Source organism: Amblyomma maculatum, chromosome 2, assembly GCF_055883805.1.
Source record: "Amblyomma maculatum isolate TAMU_Amacu chromosome 2, ASM5588380v1, whole genome shotgun sequence".
NCBI classification, from domain to species: Eukaryota; Metazoa; Arthropoda; class Arachnida; order Ixodida; family Ixodidae; genus Amblyomma; species Amblyomma maculatum.
In genome coordinates, this window is record NC_139345.1 from 44,186,587 (window position 1) to 44,211,830 (window position 25,244).

A 25,244-nucleotide genomic window follows, 5' to 3' on the forward strand; every position below is an offset into this window, starting at 1 on the left:
ACTGGTTGCGAAGAACAATTAATAGCCCACAGCCGTGAGCAGCCCTTGACCACCGACAGTAGGCAATGAGGAACCAGAATGTATTTCTTTGCACAGTTAGAATGAAGCGGTGCCACTGTAGCGTCGAAGGTGTCGGAAGCACGGCTGGGGCACAAAACTGGGATGCACACCATAGACAAGGCTGGCACATTGGTATCCTGTGTTACACAGAACACATCCTCACGAACGTGTGGCTTCTCTAAGAGTCCAGAAGGAAGGGAACTATCGACGCAGAGTTCCCCAGAGCGGCAGTCGACCGTAGCGCCACACATTCTCAAAAAGTCAATACCTAGAATTATGTCATGCGTACATCGCGAAAGCACTGCAAACTCCGCTGCGAATACCGTTCCACCCAGGGACACTGAAGCACTACACATTCCTAGGGGACACAACACTTCACCACCCGCGCCATGAAAATTCACATTTCTGTCCCAAACAAACATAACTTTGCGTCCTAACCGCTTCTTAAACGATAAACTCATTATTGAAATGGTTGCCCCGGTATCCACTAAAGCCATTGTCGCCACACCATCCACAAGCACACAGACCGTGTTCTTTAACATAACAGATGGAGGAATTTCTTGAGGCAGCGCACAGTCTCCAGCGGCCTGACCTCCAGCGGCCGCGCTGACTAGTTTTCCGGCAAAGGCGATGCCGACCGCCGTCGTGGTCGTGGTGACGGAAAGCGGCGCGCAGAAGAGGCAGGTGGTGGTGAGACACTTCGTTCGGAAGCAGGAGAGTGGTTGCGCGGTCCATTGGTCTGGGGATATTCATACGAAGATGGGGGCCATTGCCAATTAGAGTCGTAGAAACGGTTACGTGGCGGAGCATTTTGGACGGGCCGATCGTAACGGGTGAGTGGGCGGCTGCGGCAGTATCGAGCTATGTGCCCCTCAATGCCGCAGCGTCGGCACACGGGGGCTGTGCGACGAAAAACTTGTCCCATGGAGGGCTCCGAGGAGACAGGGTGCATTGGGTAGCGAAACTCATCTTCAGGTCTTCGGGTTGGACGCCGGAAATAGCGAGCAGGTGGTGGTTGAGGATGGTACTCATAGTGCTGATCATAGTGCGACAAGAAGTTAGTCGGGCGCGAGTCGTAGCGAGGCGGGTGACCAGGGCTGTCGAACCTTGGCGTCGGGCTGTTGGAGTAAACGTCCGCGTGTGCCGTATTGATAGAATTCACAGCGGGCATCGAAGGGAGCAAGGAGGTAGGCCCTTGAGAGCCGACAACGTCAGTGGGCAAAGATGATGGAGACCGTACAGGGGGCTCGCGAACTATTTGCCGGATCGTCGACGACAAGTCCATGAAGTTGTCTTCAATGCTCGCCACAGATGGAACGTTGGCGAGCCGCCCAAATTTTGTCGTTATGCGACGAGTCTTCAATGTCTCGAATGTGCGAACATGCCGAATTACATCACAGACGGCGTTCAGGTCACCTTTGGCAATTAGAAAATTATAAACATCATCTGCGATGCCCTTTAGAAGATGTCCTACTTTATCTTCCTCGGTCATATTAGCGCTTGCTGTTTTGCATAGTTTCAGGACCTCCTCAATGTAAGTTGTACACGTTTCTCCAGGTAGCTGAGCTCTGTGCGTAAGCGTGTGTTCAGCTCGCTTCCTTCGTGCAAGACAGTCGCCCAAGCACTGCCGCAATTCAGTAACGAAACGGTCCCAGGTGGTAAGAGAGTCTTCGTGGTTTTCGAACCAAACAAGAGCGGTATGGGTCAGGAAGAAAACCACGTTTGCGAGCTTAGCGGCGGCGTCCCATCGATTGTAGCGGCTCACCCGTTGGTAGTGGGTCAACCACTCGTCAACGTCCTCGCCTGCCGCTCCCGCGAAAGTCCGGGGCTCCCGATAGTGATGCGGACTGTTCGCTGCGCCCGCAGGCCGGTCTTCAGCCTGGATCACCGCATCACCACGGGCTGCTTGCGGGTCATTGGCCGATTGCATGGCGCTGGTTTGCGGTTCGAGGCCCGCAAGGCGACGACTTCGGCGAGGCTCCAGTTGTGTCGGTTCTGTCTATAGCGCCAGGGATCGGTACCCAGCACCTCCACCACAATGTTACGCCCTTAGCGTCGCGACCGAGACGTCCTAGTCGGTTCAGTACGCTGGGTACACACGGCTAGCGGGGACGACACAAGTGCCACAAGACAAAGGTCGAACGGGCGCGCACACTACTTCTTCCTCTTCCTTCTTTCTTCCTCTGTGCTCTGTTTGAGAAGAAGTCCGTAACAATATTTATTATTTGAATGCGAAATTGCATCGGTTATTCTTGACGCAAGTGTGGAGTGCAGAGCAAGACATGAAATACAAAGAGAAGAGACACGCTTTACGAAGAACATCAGCTACTTTTGTTTTCTGAGCTCTTTTCTTATATTGTGTATTTCCAACGTGCCAAGGTATGCACTCTTGTTTATTATTAGATTACGCAATTTAAATACCCGTATAGGTAATCGCTCATACATTAAAAAATGACGCCTAATATCGTTTAAACACAGCATACCGATCATTGAATATCAGTACACTGTGCATTGAAATGCACCTTCCAGAACGTCTGAGGCGCATTCTGCACTTTCCAGATTGAAGCTCACTTAAATTTGTGGCCATTTTTCGTATAACCTGGAGTGCAAAAATCCACATTCAGATGTGTTGGTCGTATGTAAAGTTTATGGCTGTCTATAGTAAGCTCAATGCGAAATGTGTCTCCAGGCTGACTCAGGCTTGGCTCAGTGATTTTTATTTCGTAAGAAGAAACAAAAAGTAGAATATCTTCCTCGATTGCTAAAGTTGCTGGATACCAGGCGCATAACTAAACCTTTATTCGCGGCATAATTGTTTTTACCGGAAGAAAAACATAATCCAGGAAAAATGCGCTAATTTATATTGAAACTTTTTGTTTGCCTTTCAAACCATATGCGTATCATTTAGGGGCCGACCCGCACAATGGGCACTCACGATAAGCGCGACGGCCTGTGGTGAAATTTAGCTAGGGTTGGAACGTATGCTGTCATGAAAGCTACATATTTGTACAAAAATTATTCCTGAAAAGCTCTGTTACTCGCTGGATTTTTGGTGGCTCGGAAGCTGACTGTGCTTAGTGCAACTTAACTTAATCTTCTAGATTGTCGTCTGCATCAAGTTACTAGCCATCAGTAGACTTCGTTTACAGCCATTGAACATAATGTGCAGCATTGATAAATAGTTAGGCGGTCGACAACAGGATGCGATTATCGAGGCGATAAATTTACTTCGCGGAAGAATACCGCGTGCTTTCAAACAATTGCTTTAAGGTATTTTTTTCATGACGTTGTTTTTATTTATTGATTTATTTATGCATAGTATTTATGTCACAGTGTTTTGTTCACGCTGTCACTAATATTTTATATACATGCCACAAAACTCCATCGACACCGGGGCTAATGCTTCGCTTGCTTGAGAGCTGACAGTTTACAGAAATACATGATTCATTTCGTAAGCACAGTTAATTTCGCAGGGGATGGTGTCATTATACGGGAAACTCTCTAATTATAACCGGCGTTCAGGAGGGTCACCACGGCTAACGTCGGGGATAATTGGTTGTACACTGGAATTATTAACGCACATCCCTCGTTCATACTAGGGTGAGCACACATGCGCGCACAAATTTATGCAACTACAGTGCAACAACTTCAAAGCCGGTGTTTTTTAAAGGTTATGAGCCGAGTGAACATTGATGAGGCAACACGTACTACAATGAAACAAAGAAGCTCAGCAAATGAGAGGCTACATAACATTTTTGTGGATCTAGTTTTAATGGTGCTGATTTTATAGTTTCTCTCTACTCAGGCTTTTAGCCTCAATTTAGGCTTGCAGAAAATGTGCGTATAGCAACTCCTTGGACAGGACACAATTATACATAGTGTAATTGGCTCGAAAGCTCAAAGTTAGATTGGTGCGGGCAGCGTTTGACCGACGGTGTAGACGCATGTTCGCTGCATTTCTGAAGTGTTCAGTTATTCTATGAAAGATCACTGCGAAAGCTCACGTCTGACTTTTTTCCTGCCTTATTGAATATTTTGTATTAGCGCACTTTGATCATCTCTCTTCGCACCACACACAATCCCACATTTCGCAAGTTCTACCCTCTGCCGATCCCTCCCGAATACAGTGTGGCACTATAAATTATGCTAGCATCTGTGCCCTCTCTGCGAATGGTAAATTGCTTTTGCCGAAACTGTTTATCCAGACTCACTGTTCAAGTCCCATGGAAGGTAACACACGAAAGCGCTTTTTTAAAGGGAAATCCTTTCTTGGCTCATGTGGGGCGTCCGCCGTATTCTCCATCAGGTTAGATAGATACAAAGCGGATCTAACACAAGGGATATAACAAGCTAGCCCAAAGTTTACCCTTTAAAAAATCGCTCTCCTCCAGGAATCTAACTCCTAAATCTCCGATCACACCTCCAGCGCGCTAACTATATAGCTAGGCCACGCCGGAGGTTTTTGCTTCTTTATTTCCTGGTCGTAATCAAAATTACAGTTTGATAAAAATAATGCGACACTCTTCTTTCAGAAATGCTTTAGGTTAGCCGGCTCGATCCAAACTGGTATCCATTCAGGTCACCTCTAAAATATTTTTGTTCTCTAGCGTTCCCGCCGTCTCCTTGGTAACCTAGAGGTGCGACGACGATGGCGTCACCCTAAACTTCAGGATTGAGCACGGCAGGCCCCAGCCGTGCGAACACCGTGGTACGCCATCGCACGGCAACGCCGAAGACCAAGCGGCTCCACGAACACGCATCATTGCCGCCGAGCAGAGCTACTGTCCTCGAATTCGGCACCGAAAAAGTAGCTCTTCTGCCCTCTGTCATCAGTGGGGTTCTGTAAATAAACTCTACAGTAGAACTAGCCCCAAAGGCTTTATATTTATCGCTCTTAAGGCGTCCTAAGTGCTTCATAGAATTCTTGTTTACTCATATATGACGCTTTCATTTCTTATATTGCCTCTAAGCAGCAAATGCTTCACCTAATTTCAAAGCTTATGTTGAAGAGCAATGTTTTCTCGCCGTGCAAAAATATAAAGCCATTTATAGGTACGAAAAAAGAGCCCACAGCTTCTAAAATGAACAATTTCCGCTCTCTTTTGTCTTTTGCTCCATGCCTTCATATTGAGTGTGTGGCATGAGTGGAAAAAGAAATTTAAGATCCCAAAAAGAACTAAGATACTGACCATCAAGGCAAGAAAATTCACCCTAACCTTAGGGTTCTTTGTCGCCAGCGAGCGGTTTGTACAGGCAATTTGTAAGCGAAAACAAGAAAAGAAAATACCAGAGGAAAATGCAGCATAGAGAACATTCAGCACTGAATAAGCAGAAGCGTCTTCCCATCACGACCACCATCTCGGCCTCATATTTCTCTGACAGCCAGAGTGTGCTGAATGCTTACTCCCGGAAAGGTGTTCCACCATTTTTTGTTTTTTATTTTATTTTTTGTTTTTGTACAGCCGACTAATTCAGCGAACAAGAATAAAGAGCTGCTGCCTGTTCTTCTTGAAGGCAATTACTCTGGACCGAGAGCGCCATTTTTTCTTACTGGGCGCTGCTCGCGAAGTCATCTCTGAGTCTACGTTCGTGCACTGAAAGGATTACCCGGCGCGCCACGTTTTTACTCCGTATTTCTTTTCGTTTCCACCTAACAAGCGCAGAAGCTCAGAACCGGTGAAAGAAAAAGAAACGGAGCCGAGGCAGAAAAGCACACGTCGGGAAATAAACAGCCGTCTGGAATATCGCAGAGCAAGGAAAACGGCCACGCGCGATGGCCAAGTAACGAGAACCCGTTTCCCTGCTGCACACACGGAGCCGCTTCTCTCTTGTGGAGCCAACAACCTTTCCTTCCTTTGCGTCCTCGTCGCGTACGCAACTCCGGGTCATGAATATTCGAGTCGGCACGAGCGTCCGTTCGCCAAATGCTCAACTCTCGTTACACTGCTAAAGGACATGGTTGAGAGTCAGAAGAGCGGGAGAGAGAGAAAGAAAGAACTGCAGAAAGGGAAAGAAAGAGATTCCGGAGAAGGAAGTCTGTTTGAGAAGCTTCTGGTGCAACTCGGCCGCTTCGTGCTCCGGGAGCCGACTCACCCGGGCATTTGGATATTTCATACAGGTATGGAAATAAGGAGGTTGGCCGTGCTGCAACCTACGCGGCTGCGTACACCGGCCAGCCAGCCTTATTCAGCTTGGCGGTTCCCGTGGCTGTCGACTTGCCGTCCGCCCCCGCCTGCCCCGTTCCTGTCCCCCTTCCTCCAAGCCCATCAGACAGCTAGGCCACCCGGGATTCATAGTCTCATTCGCGCACCGGATGATTTCAGCGGCTTTGCGGGTTTCTATGCTGCGTTCTATCCTTTTTACTGCTTTCTTCGGCGGTGTTGAGACGCACGTGCGCCGTTATCTTTGCAGACCAATCCTCTCTTCTTGTTGGCGTAATTGCTTTGGCTGTTGAAAACGCGTTATGATTGGTGGCTGGGCATATGTGCGTAATGTCTAAACGTTAACGGTTAGTTCTAGCTTGAGTGCGAAATGAGATGAAGAGACAGCGTCATGGTGCGAGGCTACTTTATTTTACAAGAAAGAGTTTGATTTATTAGAGCCCTGATGGAATAGTGAATTGGTCCTAGCTTCCAGAAGGAACACTGTATATATTTCTAGACAACTGATTACTAAAGTAATTTTAGGAGCAAATATTGAAGAAAGTTAACAATTATATTCAATTCTTTGGTCGTCTCACTGGCAACTCAATGATGCTGACTGCTATCATACCATTGTAAAGAGATCAATACGAAGAAATACCAGTGTTAATCAGACTTAATTTATTCATACATAATAAATACTCAAGCATGTTTGTGCGATGATTATTGGTTAATTTTAGTACACTAATTGCAATGGGCAATTCGATAAATTGGTTGCATTTTACTTTCATCATATGGTGTTCGTCTCTCTTTTTACTTAAAAAGTTGTTACAGCATTCTTTTTTTAAATTATACAGTATCTGCTGTGGGTAATAATAAAATATAAACATATACCACTATACCCCAACTTTACCTAATAAAATTTTACGTTCGTTTATTTACTGAATAACAGCGGCTTACGGTCGTAAAGAGAACTCATGTATACCTTTGAATTGCGACGGTCGTGTTAACTAATTTGGTGAATCACGATATCTTGCATGAAGAGGAGCCGAGATTCCGACTAATTATGGTTCGAACTTTCGCTCAAAGCACTTTGCAAGCAGAGCTCCTTTGAAACAAGGTCCTATTTAAGAGCTCCCTTTCACAAGTCAGGATAGCTACATGAAACAGGAAATTTCTATTTCGGTTACGGTTAACTTGAGAGCTCAAGTTAAGACGTTTTCTAGTATATCTTAACTCAAGCAAAGAACTTGAAATTGAATGCAGAAATATCTGCCGGACCGTTCGATCAGTACTAAAGTGAATTTCAGAGTCCACCGCACAATATACTCTTCAGTCCGATTTCTGCTTTTGCTGACAGGTAGTAGCAACGATAAGTGCGTGTATATCGTGTTCTTGAGGAGAACACTATTAATCTCTCAAAGCGATAAGTTTAAGGTTCTCTTTGAGAGAAAAGCTCGGCGTTATCACATCGCTGCTGGTTGGTCGATAGGGTCTTACGCCACAGTCGCATGTCCTTATTCAGATATTTAAAAAACTCTACGGCGCTAACTGGAAACGGGACGTAACACGTGGAATGAAAGGTACCAAAAAATGATATGTAATGCTTATCAAAAGTAGTCGATTGTCTGAAACGATTCAACTTTTTAAATAAATGTATTTTGTTCAGAGAAAAATATCAAGAATTTTATACCTCAGGAGTAATTCTGACCAATAACTCTTCAATCGCGAACACGACAGGCTTTCAACTAGGCTACGCAACGCCCGCTGTACAACTTGGAATCTGTGGATATTAGAATACATAGCACGCGGCTTTTTATGTAAAGCGGTACCTTTCGCCTGAGTCATAATACATTTGGGCGTAATTAAAGAGGCCCACGGACCGCTATCGCGTCATACCCTTCGGACGGAGTTTCAGTGCCTTTGTCATTTTTTTGCAAAGGGGGGGGGGGGGGGGGGGGGTGGGGGGGGGACCCTTTATTATGACGTCTATTTAATAAACTTTTTTATGCCTAATGATTTCCGAGCTTTTTGCGCTAGAGATAATGCGAACTTCCTCGCAAGAGATTTCTTACGTATGCAAAGAAAAACGCAGTAAAGACTGGTGATTTACATCGAAAACACAGCTGATGGTTTTTTTTTTTTTGGTCCTAACGACATGATTGTACATGTCCCAGCCTACTTTGCAAGTCGGAGAGTAAAAGCACCTGTTAGCAATACGAGGCTTAATCCAATCGTATATTCTTTTTCAAACATATGTGCATGGTTAGAAATTTTTGTGCCAGATTATTTTGAGTGAATCATATTTTTAAACTGTCGGCTGTATGGTCCTGTTAGGCTAAATATAGGGAACGTTTATAGCACTTTCAAAGAATTTAATTGGGATTTTCTTTTTGTTTGATGGAAAAACGAGACGGAAGAATGTTGTCTTCTCCTCAAGCATGATTGCTAGAAACAAAGCACGCTTTACAGGCAACGAATCCCGTTTTAAAGCGAGATACGTGAAAAGCGGCGGTTTTCATTTATTCAAACAAGCCGGTGTCGATTAGGACAATATACCGGAAATAACAATGATCAACTGAGACAAAGCCAGCTTCTCTTTGTTTTTTTTTTGTGTAAAATAAACCCCTGATAACAATGCATTCATAGCGATTCATTAAACCTGGTGACTCAGAATTTCTACCTTAAAAAAGAGAAAACACGGACAGGCTACCAGCAGACAAGCCAAACTACGTTCACAATTGGCAAGCACGGTGATTAGGAGCTAGCCAAGCCAAACCAAGTTCGCAGGGGTCAAGTGGATGCAGCTAGCACAGAACTGGGTTAAGTGAAGAAATATGGGAGAGGCCTTCGCCCTGCAGTGAGTATAGTCAGGCTGATCATGGAAGCCGGCAGACGGATTGTCCTTCTGCCGTAAAAGTGTAGACTCCCCGTGATCATGGATGCAGACGTCGTGCGCGCCGAGGATGCATACACGCCGGGGTGGCGCGCAGGTGGAGAAAATGCTGAGCCATTGTACAATCTCCTTCGGTGGATTCTGAGACTGCGCCTCTCCCAAAAAACGAACCGGGGTGCCAGCGTGATTGCACCGTGGCATATACTGTGCGCTCCTTACGTAACTCTGTCAGTCAATGCGACAGGTGGATCTTGCGAGCACGGATTAATTGTTTCTTTTCCTTGTTACGGTTCCTACGGTTTTGGAAGATCTTTAGATTGCTCACAGATAATTTCTGCTCGAAAACGGGCTTCATTCCGAATGCCATTGAGCCAATATTTGCGAAGCTCGCACCACACAGCGTCGTGTCGAAATAAAAAAGCTTTACACGGGGACGATGTAGCCGGAAAAAACTAAGGATTGCGCCAGTGGCACATTCGCCTCAGCTGTCACCAGTGCTGAGAAAGGCGCCGAACGCAGAGTTTACGCAAGCGACGTCTTACAAACGACAGACTCCTTCTGCGAATTAATTTGGTAAATGTCCCCCACTCGAGTACGTGCACTAATTAGGCACTCTGCAGAAGAACTGAAATAGATATGCCATTAACTAGTCAAAGCTTACTGTTACAGATTTGCATTTGTATTGAAATCGACATTGAAAGCTACTTCCTAGTCAGCAAATGCTTTAAAGCGTATCACCTCTTTCTTTCTGGCATAATCCCTGCTATAAAAAAGCACCTTTTTGGAACATTGTTATTTTCTTGACACTTAATGTTGCTACAAGTGAGTTTGAATAATTTCATACGTCTGTCCTTTAACTGTGTATGATTTCTTTTTTTGTTTTTTGTTAGCGCTTTCCTTCACCAGTTTTTCAGCGCGGGATGCGCTTTTTTTTTTTTTCTTAAAAATACGTAGCAATCTCAAATGCGACAACCCTGTCAGACACTGAAACTGGCTTCACTCTGAAGGAAAGCTAGAGGAAAAAAACTCACACTAGATTGTAATAACCAGTTTATTCAATCAGAGCCTTTCGCAGAAGTCAACATTTTTCCCAAGCTATATCATGATTTAGGTAAATGAGGCTGCTCTTAATAGGTACAGCCTGAAATATGTGTTTTCTTAAGAAGGTCTGCTTTTTCGCGAGAATTTCAAATAAGTCTGATGTTATAATTTTATTAACAGCTTGACATATCCGTGCTTTTTTCATCCCTTTCAGGTGGTGGTAATTGTTTTCGGAGAACTCAAAGAAAAACATTTTTCTTTATATACACCCAAAATCAGCCATTTTTCCGCGGTAACGAAAGAGTTAAGTCTTGCAACTCTTGCACATACGTTCGTGTCACAATTTAAGACTGAATAAGATATACCCAAAATAAAACTGGTTCTTTTTCCACTCCTATATGGGCACCACTTTTGTTTAGAAAAATTTCGTTAGGTTTACACCGAGAAATGAAAGTGACTACGAAACAGAACAATGATAGGCAGTTTTCACGGCAGAGTAGTGCTTCCCACTATTTCAACATGCGTTTGAACAGTACGCTGGGGAACCACGCCAAATAACAGCCGCTGCCCGGTCAAAAAAAAAAAAAGGATCTTACGCGTATATCAGCTACAGTGTTTATGGTCATGCTCGCTTTGAAGTAACACTTGTAAATCTAAAGCTTGCGGGACAAATGCTGCATCAACTGCATGAGGAGGTAGGGGGGGGGGGGACCTACCGAGCACTTTGTTGGCCACAGTATTGACGAGAACTTACCGCAGCTATAGGAGAACGCGAACGTAGTCGATTCACTCGAAACGAAACATTAAGGTATGCAGACACCTCAGCTTTCAACAGCAGTGCTTTATCAAATCCTCTAATAAATCATTCATCAATGAAGACTCGCGTCGTTTGTTTTATTTTGAGGCCTTTGTGTTTCGTTTTCCCAGTAGATGTTTATAATGGTTGGTAAGAAGTTTAAAGAATCAGCCTTAGATTTGACGGCATGAGCGAGTATTTGTTGCGTCTACACTTTAAGAGGCGCGTGAGAAATACCGTCTCTGAAACTCACTGCGAACATGCGAAACAGCGTTCAGTAAAAGTGCATAGGCATATTTATTTATTAGATACGATACTCATAAGGCTAATTTTAAACCTGAAAGCGCTGATTTTTGACAAATCAAGAAAGAATTAAAATTATGAATACAAAGATCTCATTTTTCTTGTTTCCTACTAACCGAAACATTAGAAGGCACGAATGAATGACAGCATACCAAATTGTACATTTGTTTCCCAGTGATGTCGATTTTAAGCTATTTCTGGTAACAAGCGTACGGTGGAGAGAAGAAATAGAAAATAAGAAGGTCTGTGGTTTTCCACGCAGTCTTGTCAGCTTTCCCGGAAATAGGGGAGAAATCAGGAATGCCCTAAGTTGGTCTTAAAGTACGTATCCTTCTTAGGACAATCTGATTTCAAATCATTACGAAAAGTGTATATGTGAGTGTATATTGCCACAACGTCTGTTTGGGTGTGTGTGGACTGTTTCCCTGGACGCTTACGTGCTCGATTTAAGGTATTTACATGTACGGAGGAAAGAAAACGACCTAAGTGTATCGCGTAAAGTTTAAGCTTCTTCTGTGCCTTTTCTATAGCCCCGCTCAAGTAAACTCGGAACCGACAAAGCAAAATTCCATTCTTGGTTTTGCTAGACTATTATTCATTATCTATTTCAAAATATAGAGCTGAGCAAAGTAGGGAACAGCTGTACTCAAATAAGAAAGTAAGAAAGGAGCTTCACATTGCCGTTGTGAGAGCAGATAAGAGAAATTCTTTGGAATGAAGTGACGAGAATATTTAAATATATAACCTGATTCACTGCTAACTATAAGGAGCTAGCGCCATACGGCGTCTGCAGCTCACGGCACGAGGGATGAGCGAGGAAGACGACGACGTGAGTATGGGGTGCGTGCGGAATGGAACGTGGTGGCATGTGAGAGACAGAACGGTTGAACATCGTTGTTGGAGTACAGGTGACCACGGAGCTCCTGCTGATCACATCCCGCCTGGCCTACGACCCGGCTGACCAAACCTGGAAGTGGCCACGGAGCTCCTGTTGATCGGTTCCAACCTGGCCTACTATCAGGTGGACCAGACCTAGGAGTGACCGAATCCTGTTGTGCTCCTGGACTGGAGCACGTAGCCGCCACGTGTGTTCGGCGCCGTACTGGATGTGCGGAATAAAATGCACCTGAAAGCCTGGCTTTTAAGGCGAAAGCTTGTAATGGCTCATGCTGTCGTGGACAAAATGTGTCTCGCTTTTGCGACGTTCCGATTGGCCGAGCAGGAATGGCGTCATAGAGGTATCTACCAATCATAGAGCTCCACCACAGTATGCAAGAATGCGTCTCTTATATGGCCATATGGCAACCAATGCTCAAGTAATAATTAATAAAATATTTATTACCTATCTAATTACTAATGTGTATGACTAATTACAAACTAATTAATTATTCCTAATTAGTGCCAGTTGCGTAGCAGAATGCGGCACTCAGGCTTTCGCCTTTCGCTACTTTAGTCGCTAAAGTCCCTCGTAATATTTTCTGCCGCTTGACGGTAACCTGAGGCCTTTTCGCTTAGGTCGAGCTTCTCCAGCTACCTAGCCACCTTCTGGCTTGATCCAGGCGTCTATGGACACTTGGCGTTCCTTGCATTCCGAACCCATGCGACGGCTAGCGTCCACATTGACTCCACTCCTCTAGTGCCCGGAGACTGTTGATAGTTTGTCTTCGTCTTAGTCTTAAGTGTTAAGCGCATTATTTGTTATTTGTTAAGGTATTTGTCTAGTCTAATGTTTGTGTATAAAAATACATGTTGCTAATTTGGTCGGTCCGGTCGTATTTTCATTTGAACCCATTGAATCAGCTCTTCGATTGGTGGGTTTTAAAGAAGCTTCTCACACTAACACGGCTATGACTAGTACGAACTAGAGCTCGCACTACAAGCATTTGTTTAAGCAGTTAAGAAATGTTTTCCGGAGCTGGCGAAAGAGAATGGCGGGCAGGTTTGCGGTAGAAGAAAATAGCGCAGGAGACGGGACAAGGAACTAGACACAACACGAGCGCTGTTCCCGTCCTTTCCTTGTCCCGTCTCCTGCGCTATCTGTTTCTACCATGATCAGTCCCCAACCCACCCAGCAACACACTTTGGGGCGGGTTTATACTTTAATTAAGTTTCAAATGAAGAGAGTTGCTGCAATGATACTGCATGTGGAAAGCGTCGAATTGTAAGCAATCTTTTCAAGTGCAGTTTTATCTAGACTGAAAAGGTGCGCACTGTTTGGTACTTTCGTGGAATTATATTTTTTTACTTTAGTAGGAACAACTAATGGGGCTTCTGAAACCAAAGTCGGCAAATCTTTTTTGCCATCCAATAAATGAAAGTCGCGCCGCAAATCAGTAAATGTTGGCACAATTTACAGAGCCCTACCAAAGTCATACTCAGCGTCACAGGATAACGGAATGAGCGGCGACACTATTTTCATGAGTTTCTTCGTGCAATCCACGAAAATTATATCGGTTAGAGCGGGTAGGTTGCACCGTGAACCTAATTATCATTTTGCGAAATCATGTAAGGAGCAGCTGAGAGCAATGCAAAGTTTCGAAACTGAGCGTCATGACGAAAATATGAATGCTTCGATTAAAAGTTCAAGCTTCTGCGTTCATAATGTCAATTCCATAAAAGCCAGATAATAAGCTCCTAACGTAAGAGGGTGTAAGTGATCGTTTCTTCTTTGTTGACACCGTGGTCACATTTACTCATTATCTGTACAGTTCTTTCGCGGTTGCTGCTTCTGGTTCTCTGTCCGAGGACTTGTTGAAAATGCTCTATGTTGAGCAAACATCCAACCGCTGACTATCGAAGAGCTAACATTGCCCCCCCCCCCCCCCCCTCTCCCGAAAACGCCCAGAAAGGAAATGAATAATCGTATGTAACCCCGGTTGTTAAAAATGTTCTTAAAGTTCCGTTAGAGCTCTCACGAATACACAGGGCGTTGGCTGCAGGCGGTGGCATGGATTATTAAACCTAAAAATATATTTGACTCCGATAGAAAAGTGAAAGCAAATTTAATTTCCTTTCTTCCTCGGTACCTTTCCTTTCCTTAAAGAGTCACAGTTTCTGAGCCCCCCTTTCTTGCTGTAATATTAATAAAAAAAAAACATCCTTTTGAAAGAAGCTAACTTTTCTTGATGCACATCATTTTCCGCTCTAATGCCCACCGTTTCTCGAAATTTCTCCTTCATTTCACGGGTGCAATTTATGTAGTCTTTCGGGTTTGCTGGGCATGGTTCGAGGTTGCGGATTGATTAATCTTATGACCAGGGTCGCGTTATTAATTAACAGCAAGCGAGTTCGCGTGCTCGTGTACACTTTGGTGAGGGTAGGGGGCCGATTGATCGATGGTGTGCGGTAATTGCGAGACGACCTCATCTCTTCGGCTCAGATAACGTGGCCAAAATGAAAATTCGTCGACGGGGCCGCGGGTTTAAGAGTTTTAATTCTGAGTTCTTTGTTCCCTTCTCTAGCGGGGCGTGTGGGATGATGACAGGCGCCGAAAAATTGACTCGTGTATCCATAATGTACGATCCGTTTATTATTTCAAGTCTCGAAAAAGTGTTCCCGGTACATCGTATTATCCGGTAAGGCTAATGGCCTTGCGTTTACTTCCCTTCGTTCGTGTTCAGTGAAGATAAACTAGTGACTAAACCTCCCTATCAAAACACGTCGCCACTTCTTAAATAAGTGGTTAACATAGTAAAAGGCGTTCATTGGGGACGAAATAAGAGTCTTACAAGTTTATCCATATTATTTTGCTCCTCGCACTGAGGTCTTAAAGTTGCATAAAATTCTGCCGTATATTAGTATCCGAAGCTCGGTTTACTGCGTTTCTGCTTCAGTTTTTGGAAAGTCTTAGTGTAATCTCTTCTGCTTCTTGCTCAGTGGATGGCAACCGGTTATAAACTTGTAAATATATGCCCTGGTAATGCACTTATTTTGTCTACATGCCTTTTATCTCTATAGGCCTCAGCTCAGTGACATCTTCGCTCTGGTTACGCGTTCCTAATGTTCCACAATAACTGCCCGCTTCCACGGTAACTATCTTACAGTTCAAAAATTTTCGACTCTCGTAAAGTTGCTCTCCTTCCACGGTAACTATACTATGGTTGGTTCCCACGGCAACCATAATCCGGTCAGTCCAACCGTTGCTAATACTGCTGCGCTAACTTAAAACGCTAGGTAGGAAGCTTAACAGCTTCCGCCGTAAAAGGACTAATGAATACAGTAGATGAGGCAAGGAATTCTGAGGAACGTTTAAGCTCTATCTTTATGGGTATGATTCGACAAAATTAATGGCGCCCGTCTGCCGGCTTCGCTTGCGGATTCTCGTCCACGTATATGCACTATGCTGCTCACCTATTCACCAATTCCTTTGTTTTTGCACTTATTATATCGCGATTGCTAATTAGCATGCAGTCGTAACCTACCACATTATGTGAAACACCACTTAACATCGATGGAAAGCTTTATAAAACCTCACTTTAACCAAGACATGCGAACCTGCCTGAGTAGCATAGGGACATCGTGTCAGACATGGGATCCAAGTGTCCCTAAAGGTTTCATTTCAATCTCACCACTTGCCAACTTTGTAATCGCCTGGTCTCCTAACGTCACACACCCTTCAACCCATTGAAAGCACGGCCATGCCACCTGCCAGGTACCGCCAACAAGAGGCACGCTCGTAATTTTCTCTCTCTCGGCCGCGACGCTGGCGTTTGCGCCTACATCTCGAAGCCAACACGAACGCCATGGTCGAGTTTTATTTTTCTAAAACAGCAGCTTAACGCTCACTGATTTAAGAGAGCCGGGAATGCGAGCGAATGAGCAACTTTTTGACCGGAGTAAAGGCTTAGGATTTAGCCGAATTATCGTGTGTCCGAGTTGCACAACGGCCTTAGAAGGCTTCGCTGGCTTTTGTTATAAAATGTTCAAGGCTGCCAACCGAGCGATTTATGTGGTTAACAGATATCAGTACTTCTATTCATGAAAACCACTCAAGGAGTTTTTCGACATTTCTTGAGTTCATCAATATTACTAGCTAAGTATTCACGTCTCCCGCTTCGCCTTTCTGTCTCGGAAGGACTCTCAGATCCACGGCCATTATGGGAGACCTGGTTGACGGAAAACACAAGAAATAGCCACCCATCTCGTGTAGCCTTCATAATTTGTTCGGCTTATAGGACGTACAGCAAAGTTTGCGTTAGAAAAAATTATGGCATTTAATAAGGGCTCCTGCCCATGGCACAAGGGTAACGTGAATTCAAATTTCATGACAGGCTGATTTTTTTATGAGAAGACCGTAGCTACGCCTCTTCACGGCGTAGCTGCGGCCATGCGAGGTCTCGTTTTGGCTTTCGTAGTATTGCTTTCACAATAAAACATACCCTCATTATCGCAGTGCTCAAATATACAGTTGCTTCTTGTCCACTCGCTGGTCCTGCAGTAAGAAAATAACGTTAGAATGTATTGAAACTCCACATAAACTTCTCCTCAGTTCACAAAATGAGTTCAGTATTATTGAATGAAAAATATTGTAACAGCGGAAAGGTTTGGTTTGGTTTGTGGGGTTTAACGTCCCAAAGCGACCCAGGCTATGAGAGACGCCGTAGTGGAGGACTCCGGAAATTTCGACCACCTGGGGTTCTTTAACGTGCACTGCCATCGCACAGCACACGGGCGCCTTGCTGTCGCCTCCATCAAAAAGCGGCCGCTGAGGCCGGAATTAATTCCCGCATGAAGACAGCGGAAAGAGATGCACACACAACATAGACATGAACACGACGTGACAGCGGCTGTCGCATCGTCTTCTCTTCTGTCTTGTGGGTGCGTGCACCTGCGCTGTTACATTTTCTACATTCGAGATACACCACCTCGTCGAAAAGAAGCTTTAACATAGTTGATACCCCTTACCAGCAGGAATTCAGGCAAAGAACAGGGAAAAAATCTTGCCCTAACGTGTTCTCAGGATCACGACATTCTGTACGTATCCACTGAGCACCATGTACGGTCGGCTTTTGCTTGATAATCAATTTGTCTGAGTAGAGAACGTGAACTGTGGACGTTAGAGCACGGAAGCACAACGGGGCTTCGAGAAAAATCTTTCGTTGAAAGGCTGAAGTGCCGGAAGAGGCTTCAATATATTTTGCTTCTTTATGGCTTCAAAACCATCTGGTAAATTCGGCAAACGTTTTTGTTGTTTGGGTAAAATATCCACGGGTGCATATGCTTCGTCGTACAGGTTGTAAACTTATAAATCCATACTGCGATCTATTTAACAGCGAGCATTTCGGAAGGATAATCGAAACTCGGTTCGTGAAAGTGTCCCCTTACACTGGTGTTCTTCGCACATCCGAAATGAGAAAGACGATAACCCCCATGTGATGGTTCGCGCATATTTTTTGGTGGCTTTTGAATTTCAAAGGAAACTTTCGCCGTGGTTTTTCATGCGTGAACCGAGTGGATATTATTATTTGACGGCATAGCGTACTTTAGGCAGTCGGCCAGCTCTCTAGAAAACTTTATAGGGTCTTTCTCATTTTGCATTACAAAACTAAAATTCCCAAACTAATTATATTTTTATGTAGGACAGTACGAGTGCGACGTCTGATGCTTTGGATCTGTTCTTTTATTCTTTTCCTATGATTTTTTTACTTCTAATCTCTCGTTTCAGCCTTATCTAAGTTTTTTTTTTTTTTATCCACAAAGGAAACAATTTTACTTCGGGCAGTTTTTAGGTTCCTTTAATATTAAACTGGAAAGGTCTGCTTGATTTTGCGCCAATGCATTCCTCAGATTACGTTCCAATTTTCCGCACAAGATATGAGACTCCAGTGGGGCAAACAAAATCATGATATATTAAGATCATGCCACTAAGGAAACTCTGTGCTCTAAGATATTTGGGAAGTTCGCTGAGCACAGCGCATATCGTTTTCGTATTGAATTGGGACACCCGCTTTGCGACCATGGCTCAAGGTATACAGTGCTATGCTTACAAACCGTATACGCAGTAACTCAACTTTTAACCCAACCGTGTTCCATGATTAGAGTCCCCTTCTGACATGAATAAATTCTGCATCGTTACGAAGTTCGTTTCCCAAAAATCCTATCGTGTTTTCAACTGCCAACTGAATGCGTTCGGTCTTAAGAGATTGCATGCCTCGTTAAAACCCTCTGTATGAAGTCGAGACCAGAATATTTTATATATGAAACTGAACACCGCTTTTGCCAAATAACACATATGTTCTTCGCACTTCCGTTCCCGAAGTCATGCAGTTTATAACAAGCAAATACCTTAAGTACGGCGGCAGCGTATGCTACTAAGATGGTTTGTACATGGTGTGATTGCGGAAACAGATATATTTACAGGAATCATGTTATCGCTGAAATAAAACAGCATGCAAACTGCAGCTGCCTCCCTTAAATCATTTGCGTGAAATGCGAAAAAGTTGTAACGACTACATGACCGTCTTGGTTAAAATGCACGTTTCGTATCTTCGCCTCCAGGGCTCTGACGTTGACAGGCCCGACTAATAAGTAGATCCCGGTTACTCGGCTCTAGAAAGTTTCTTATGCCGCAAGTATAGAAACACGGACAAAACAAGAGGATTGTTCGAATTCCCGCCTATATGTGAGAGAGTGTTACGTTGCCCGCAACGCACACAAATGATTTATTACTGAGAGGGTGATTATTTTAATCATTAAACAAGTGTTGTTTAATGTTTTATTTAAAGTATCAAATAAAAAATAAATTACGCGGTCACTAATACTGGATGGCTCTACGGCATTGCGAGACATTTCAGTAAATGAGGCTAACGCCGAGTTAGCGCTTTGTTCCATTTACGATTTTTATGGTGACATGCTTTGAGACATGAATTGGTGATGTAGGTAAGGGACAACCCCAGGGGTTTCATTGGGCGCGTCTCTTTAGATATGCTTGAATTAGGTATGTAATGGCTTATGAAATATTGCCTCCGGTCAGTTCTTGGGCGTCGGTTCTGATTGTGTCAGTTTTTTCTTTATGTTGTTGTGCTTGTATTTTATATGCAGTAATAACCGCTTCAACTGGTCAACTCGATCTTTTGGTGTGTTTTGTACCTTGTGTTTTCATGCGTTTTTGAATTTTATATAAATGTATGCCACTCCTGTTTGGGCGCTCAGCCTGCAGTATGTTCAAAATAAATAAATAAAATAAAATAAGCAAAGGGCATTCAGCTTAGCACTTGGCAAAATAATGAGCTAAGTTTTGTGGCTAACTTTAGGAATTTACACTCAACAAAATACGTTAAATGCAATAGGCTGAGCTCCTCGTGCCTGCTGGTTTTAACTGTTTAACATATGTAGCTATAATAGGGCGCTTGAATCACCTCGAAAACATTGTTCATCAACTATTGTCCTTCATGATTTACGCAAGATAATCTCGAAAGAAGACAGCAAGAATCTAAAAAGAAAGTCCTTGAGAACTGCCGTATGTTTCTTTTTTTTTGCATGCAAAGCCTACATGGTGTCTTATGTACAGTCTTGGTCAAAATTCTTGAAACCCAAGGATTTTCGTCTCAGCTGCCAAATGGAGCCGTAACGCTCTCATTAAAGATTATGTTGCATTTACAATTATAGAAAATTATTTTTTATCATAACAAGCAATTGCCTCACAGCATTTCACGGCCTTTTAGTAGTTAATGGCACCGTGACAGCATTTCGCGGCTGAGAAAAAAATGTTTGCCTTAAGGACAATTTCACCAAGCCTGTGGGTCTCAGAAGGCCAGTCTCTATCCCCTCAATAGATGTTTTCCTTCAAGTGCATAAGTTCTTAAGCGGCCCGTGAATGAATGAGAAGTTTGAACGAGAAAACGGCTTGACATCATGGAAGAAGCAAGGTTGAAAGCGCGAAAACTCAATGCACAAATAGGTTTGTTATAGACAGTCACCGAATTTCAGCGATGCTTTACGATTACTCTGTATAATGGGTAATAAAAGTTCACGAATGTTAGTGCTCTTGCTGCGACCCTGCATTTTGTTTCACAACAGGCATGTATGCATGTAAGGGTCGGTGTTGATACGCGGAAACGCGGTAGCCACAGTCAAGCGTCAGCATTCCATGCGTGCGCACAATACAAAGGTGCTCATCGACAGCTAGATATTCGCGAAGTATAGGTGAACAGCATCTACGGAGACTTTCGGAATGGCAGGCGAACAGTGTCTAATTACTGGTGAGTCGTGATTTCAACAACAAAGTCCGTGTATGGAAAAACGGAGATGCACCTACTTGGAGGGGTCGTTTCAGCAACAAAGCAACGGTGAAGGCCTCTGACGTTCGGTTATCGTATGCGGTGAAACGACAACCCCAAATTAGTGTTGTCATTCGTAGTGGTGGGGTGACCAGGGACACTGTGTCAACAGGTAGGCGACACAAGTTTACGAAAGAAAGCGTTGAAAGGCTCAGGTATTTGGTTGTTTGTTCCCTCTCTCTGTAGGTCACTGCAAACATTCACATCATTGCAAACATTTCGCGGTAAGGACGATTAGGAGGTTGCGATCAGACACAACCGTAATCTGGGCATCGAACAGCCAGGAGTTGAACTTTCCCGGCCCTCAAATCACTGCGAATGCCTCTCTCTACAGATGACCGTCGCCTCTGGGTTTCAGAGAATCGATGACCCGCTAAAGCGATCGGTCGCTCCCTGGGCCTCGCAGAACACCGTCTTTTGTTTCTGGAACGCGCTTTCGGCTCTCTCAGACCATGGTATTGTGTTTGATAACTCTTTCTCCGTCAGTTTCGTCAACTGCACTGCCACCTCGGCATAATTAGGCATGTAGCCCCTGTAGTAGCCGCACAACCCGAGCACACTACGGAGCTCCTTTTTCGTTTTCGGACCCTTCAGTCCTTTAACAACTGACGGAACCTCTCAGCATCGGGCGCATGGGTTCCCGATCCAACCTCTTGGCCCAAAGAACGGATTTATCCTCTCGCCACCTGGCACTTTTCTAGCTTAACATTTAAATTTGATTTCTACAAGGTCCCTAACACGGCGCGCAAATGGCATGCGTGTTCCGCTAGCGTTTCGCTGAAAACTGCAATATCATTCAAGTACGCACATGCGTAGGCGGAATGCGTTCATCACTCGCTGAAACGTTTGAGCTGCGTATTTCAGCCCGAAAGGCAGAACATTCCCGGAAAACTGCCCCCGGTGGCAGACGAAAGCAGTGGGCAGCTGTGCCGCTCGGGCTAGCGACACCTGCCAGTATCCTCTCCGCAGGTCGAGGAGGGTTATATAGCGCGCCCTTCCTACGCCTATTATGAGTTCTTGCTGTAGGTAGGTTGGATAGGCATCGGCCACTGTTCCTGCAGTACGCTTCCGAAAGACCACACATCTGTTATGGTCAAGTCCTTCTTGGGGACACAAACAACTGGATGAGCGTGCGGGCTTTTACGGGGAAACATGAGGCCTAATTGCAGCCGCTCATCTACTTGTTTTTCCACTTCAACTTTCAAGCTGGTAGGTATGCGGCAGTAGTTCCCTGGCCTAGGATTGAATCCATCTTCTAGGATGATCTTATGTACCCCTACGTTCACTATTCCTCGCCGGTCATTGAACAGTCCTCGATAATCCTCAAACACTTTGCGGATTAGGGAACCTCCTTCTGCTTCCAAATGAACAGTCATCTCTTCGGCGAAGATCATAATCTTAGCTGCCCTTCACCTGGGGACGCATTCTACTTCCCTGAACGCGCTGCCCTCGTCGAATATCACCCCGACCGTCATTACACACCTTTGGTAAGGTCTTAGTTTACTGGCGGGCGCCAGTATCCTGCCTCCTCCCGGCATCTCCACGAAATGTGAATTTTCGCGGTATTTCTCCAGGTCCTTTCCAGGTCCTTTTTATTGTGGAAACATTTTTCCAGGGCGCTGGTCGTCAAACATCAGAACGTCGTCGCCTACCTTAAAGGTCTTCTCCTTTGCCCGCCGATTCAACTGAGTTGCGTTTGCGCTATGCTGTTTGAAACTTATTAACTTAACGGGCTCTGCGCGTGCTCCAGGCGTGTCGTCTGTTCCCGCATGTACTCAGCTGGGGACGGTCCCAGCGCTGCTGGTACGCTGATCTGCCCTACCCAACTGCTTTTCAAAACTGATAATAGACCGGTTGGTTTCCGCCCATATAACACCTTGAATTGTGTGGTACTTTGCGGTAAGCCCCCAAGAGGAATGGGACGAACTTATCCCATTCCCTTCCTTTGTCTTGAATGGCATGGTCAGGCATGTTTTTGAAAGTTTTATTCCACCGCTCTACTCTCCGTTACTCTCCGGATGCCCCGGCGTAGAAAACCGCGAGGCATCCCCATCTCCCTCAAAAACTCCTTGGTAAGTTCCGCTGAGAAGTTAGTCTCGCAATCGGAAGCCACTGCTTCAGGGATCCTTGTTCAGCTGAACACCATCAGGAGGGCGTCGCTTGTAGCTCTGACGCTGAGGTAGCACAAGCATACCACCTAAGGCCAGCGCGTGCACAAGTCGACAATGCAAAGTGCATACTTGTGACCTCTCGCTAAGGGTGGCTCCAGCGACCCGATTACGTCCACATTAACCTGCTAAAACGGGTACCGCGGCCTCGTTATGGGTTCTATGGACATCTTGTCTTTCTGCTGGTGATCGGACCTCGTTTGACATCCGTGCCAGCTGTTACAGTACTCCCTCACGTCTTGTTCTATACCCGGCCAATAAAAGATGTTATTAATTCGAGCTTTTGTTTTTCCGATCGCTAGATGCCCACACCAGCTGGCTTCATGAGCTAATTTTAAATCTTCTGGCCGTCGTGATTCAGGGAGCACAAGCTGCATAACTTGTTGTCCAAGCAGATTTTCTTTATAGTAGAGCAAGCAATCTACCTCTGCCATGGCTCCTCTACCTTCTCGATTGCACTCCCAAGCTACTCTACCAACGTGGTGTCATTCTTTTGTTCCTTTTGGAAAGCCGCGGATGCACTGCTTTCCCTGATTGTGCTGAAACCTGTGTCTTCAATATCCCGTGCGTCGCCTTCCGTCTTTTTACTAATTACCACGTGTAAATCCTGTGCGATAGCGACCCCTTTGACTGCCTTTGCCTGCGCGCCTGAAACCTGCCCTTGAAGATTGATTTTCATCTGTTCCATTAAATAATTCCACAGCAGAAGACATTATCCACAGTGTGACGGCGTGACAGTGGACCGTGCGAGGTGTATGCTGATAAATGTAATAATTACAAAATCACGTTGTTCTCTTCGCACAAATCTGAAAGTAAATAAAGAAAAGATAGTAGATTTTAATAAGAAAGAGTAACTATTTTCAATGAATGCTTAGAATATCTGTAACGAATTAGTGCGCACAGACAACTACACAATAAATGTTTCTTGTAGAGACCAGAAACTGAAAACTGCTAAGGCAGATCATGATAACATATCACCAGCGCTAACAATAATCGGACAATAAATAAGATTAAGAAGGGCAGCAAGTTGTATTAAAATAAGAAAATAACAATGCTTCACCCTTTGTTAATCGCAAGCTTTAGGTGCGAGGTTATAAAAAGCATTTTAATTTTAGTTGATTTACAGCGGTTTGCGCAATTATACTGTTACTGTGCGCAATATCTAGATGACAATGCACTGGTGTGGTGTTGTGAAGAAGAGACCCAGCACCTCCACCAAATGTTAAGGGAAACTTACACAGCGGTAAAGGCCAGATAACTCTCAGAAGCACACACCACCAGCACTAACCCAGCTTAGCCTGAGCGTCGTCTTCTTCACAACACCACACCAGTGCGTCGTCGCCATCTAATTATTGCGCACCGTAACAATATGCTTGCCGTAGAATGTTTCTTTATAGGGAAACTGTAAACGGGGATCAGGACGAATTTTTCTTTAACTACGAAGTTTCTAAGAAAGCTGTATAGCTTTTCTTTGTAGCCGTATGGTTGCGTTTGGGTGAATGTCACTGAGTAATTGCTCTCTTATAAGAAACCGTAAAATCCTTAGAGCTTAAATTTTGCGTAGAAGTGAGATTTGGTCAACGGTAGCTTATCCGACCAAGGCGGTTTAGTGTACTTGCCGGATTCGTTTAGAAGAAATGGGATATTTGCATTGTCTGCGGTGGCGGCGAAGCAAAACATGCCGCTGTCCGAGCAGTGACGCTGGTGGTGGCATCTCGTTTTGCTTGCGGTAACACAGTCTTAGAGGTTAGGCGAATGAACATACGTGAAAGAAGTTGTTTTGCAGAAGGTTTGAAGAGCTTGAACAACGGCTTTACCAATAATGACCACTAAGACTTAGTTTGGAGAAAATTGCACGATACTTGAACGGTCTTCTCCTTGCGTATCGTAATACTTCCTTTTCGGCTTGAAAGGCAGATATGTCGCCACAGGTGCCATCGCTGGGACGGCGCCTTGCTCTGCTTCGCTATCACCGAAGATATGCAAATGTTCAAATTGTTTTGACGAAATCGATCAACTGCCCTAAACAAATTTTTATAAAGAAACACTGATCACCAGATAACATTTCATTCTGAAGTTAAAGCTCTCAGAAACAATGCGGTTTAGCTTCATTTTACGGCACGCGTATATTTGCGCGACACGCTTTATTAGGCTTAATTAAGCCTAACCCACTCAGTCAGGGTTAGACATCATGCAGATATCCTTTCCTAACTTAGGCGTTGTTAGGCTTAAATAGTGTCCATTACTCCTAAGGCGAAAACAGCTTTGCAGTTCATCTGAAGTAAAGCGCTGCTTCTACCTTTACTTAAGTAGTTATGGGAACAGCTGGAAATATATGAAACGAAAACAAGGACACAAGGAAGAAACGGGAGAACGCAGAGTCTGGCGCTGAGTGGTCTCAAAACGCCGCATTTGCGCTGCAAGTCCCGCTGCAGTAGACAGCGAGAAAATTGGATGTCATCGCAGAATAACACGGAAGTCTAGATTGCCCGGCCCGCGGAAGAAGGGAAGCAAGTGGAGAAACCTTTATCACCGACAGCCTAAATTTGCCCTCTTCTTGTG

The 25,244-nt window shown here is 44.6% G+C and overlaps 1 protein-coding gene across 1 annotated transcript in view; it reads right to left on the reverse strand.

The window, feature by feature from the left end:
* The window catches only part of LOC146198546 (zwei Ig domain protein zig-8-like), a 216,152-nt gene that overhangs the window by 40,490 nt on the left and 150,418 nt on the right, over positions 1-25,244 (reverse strand). The gene's annotated exons all lie outside the window — the stretch shown is intronic.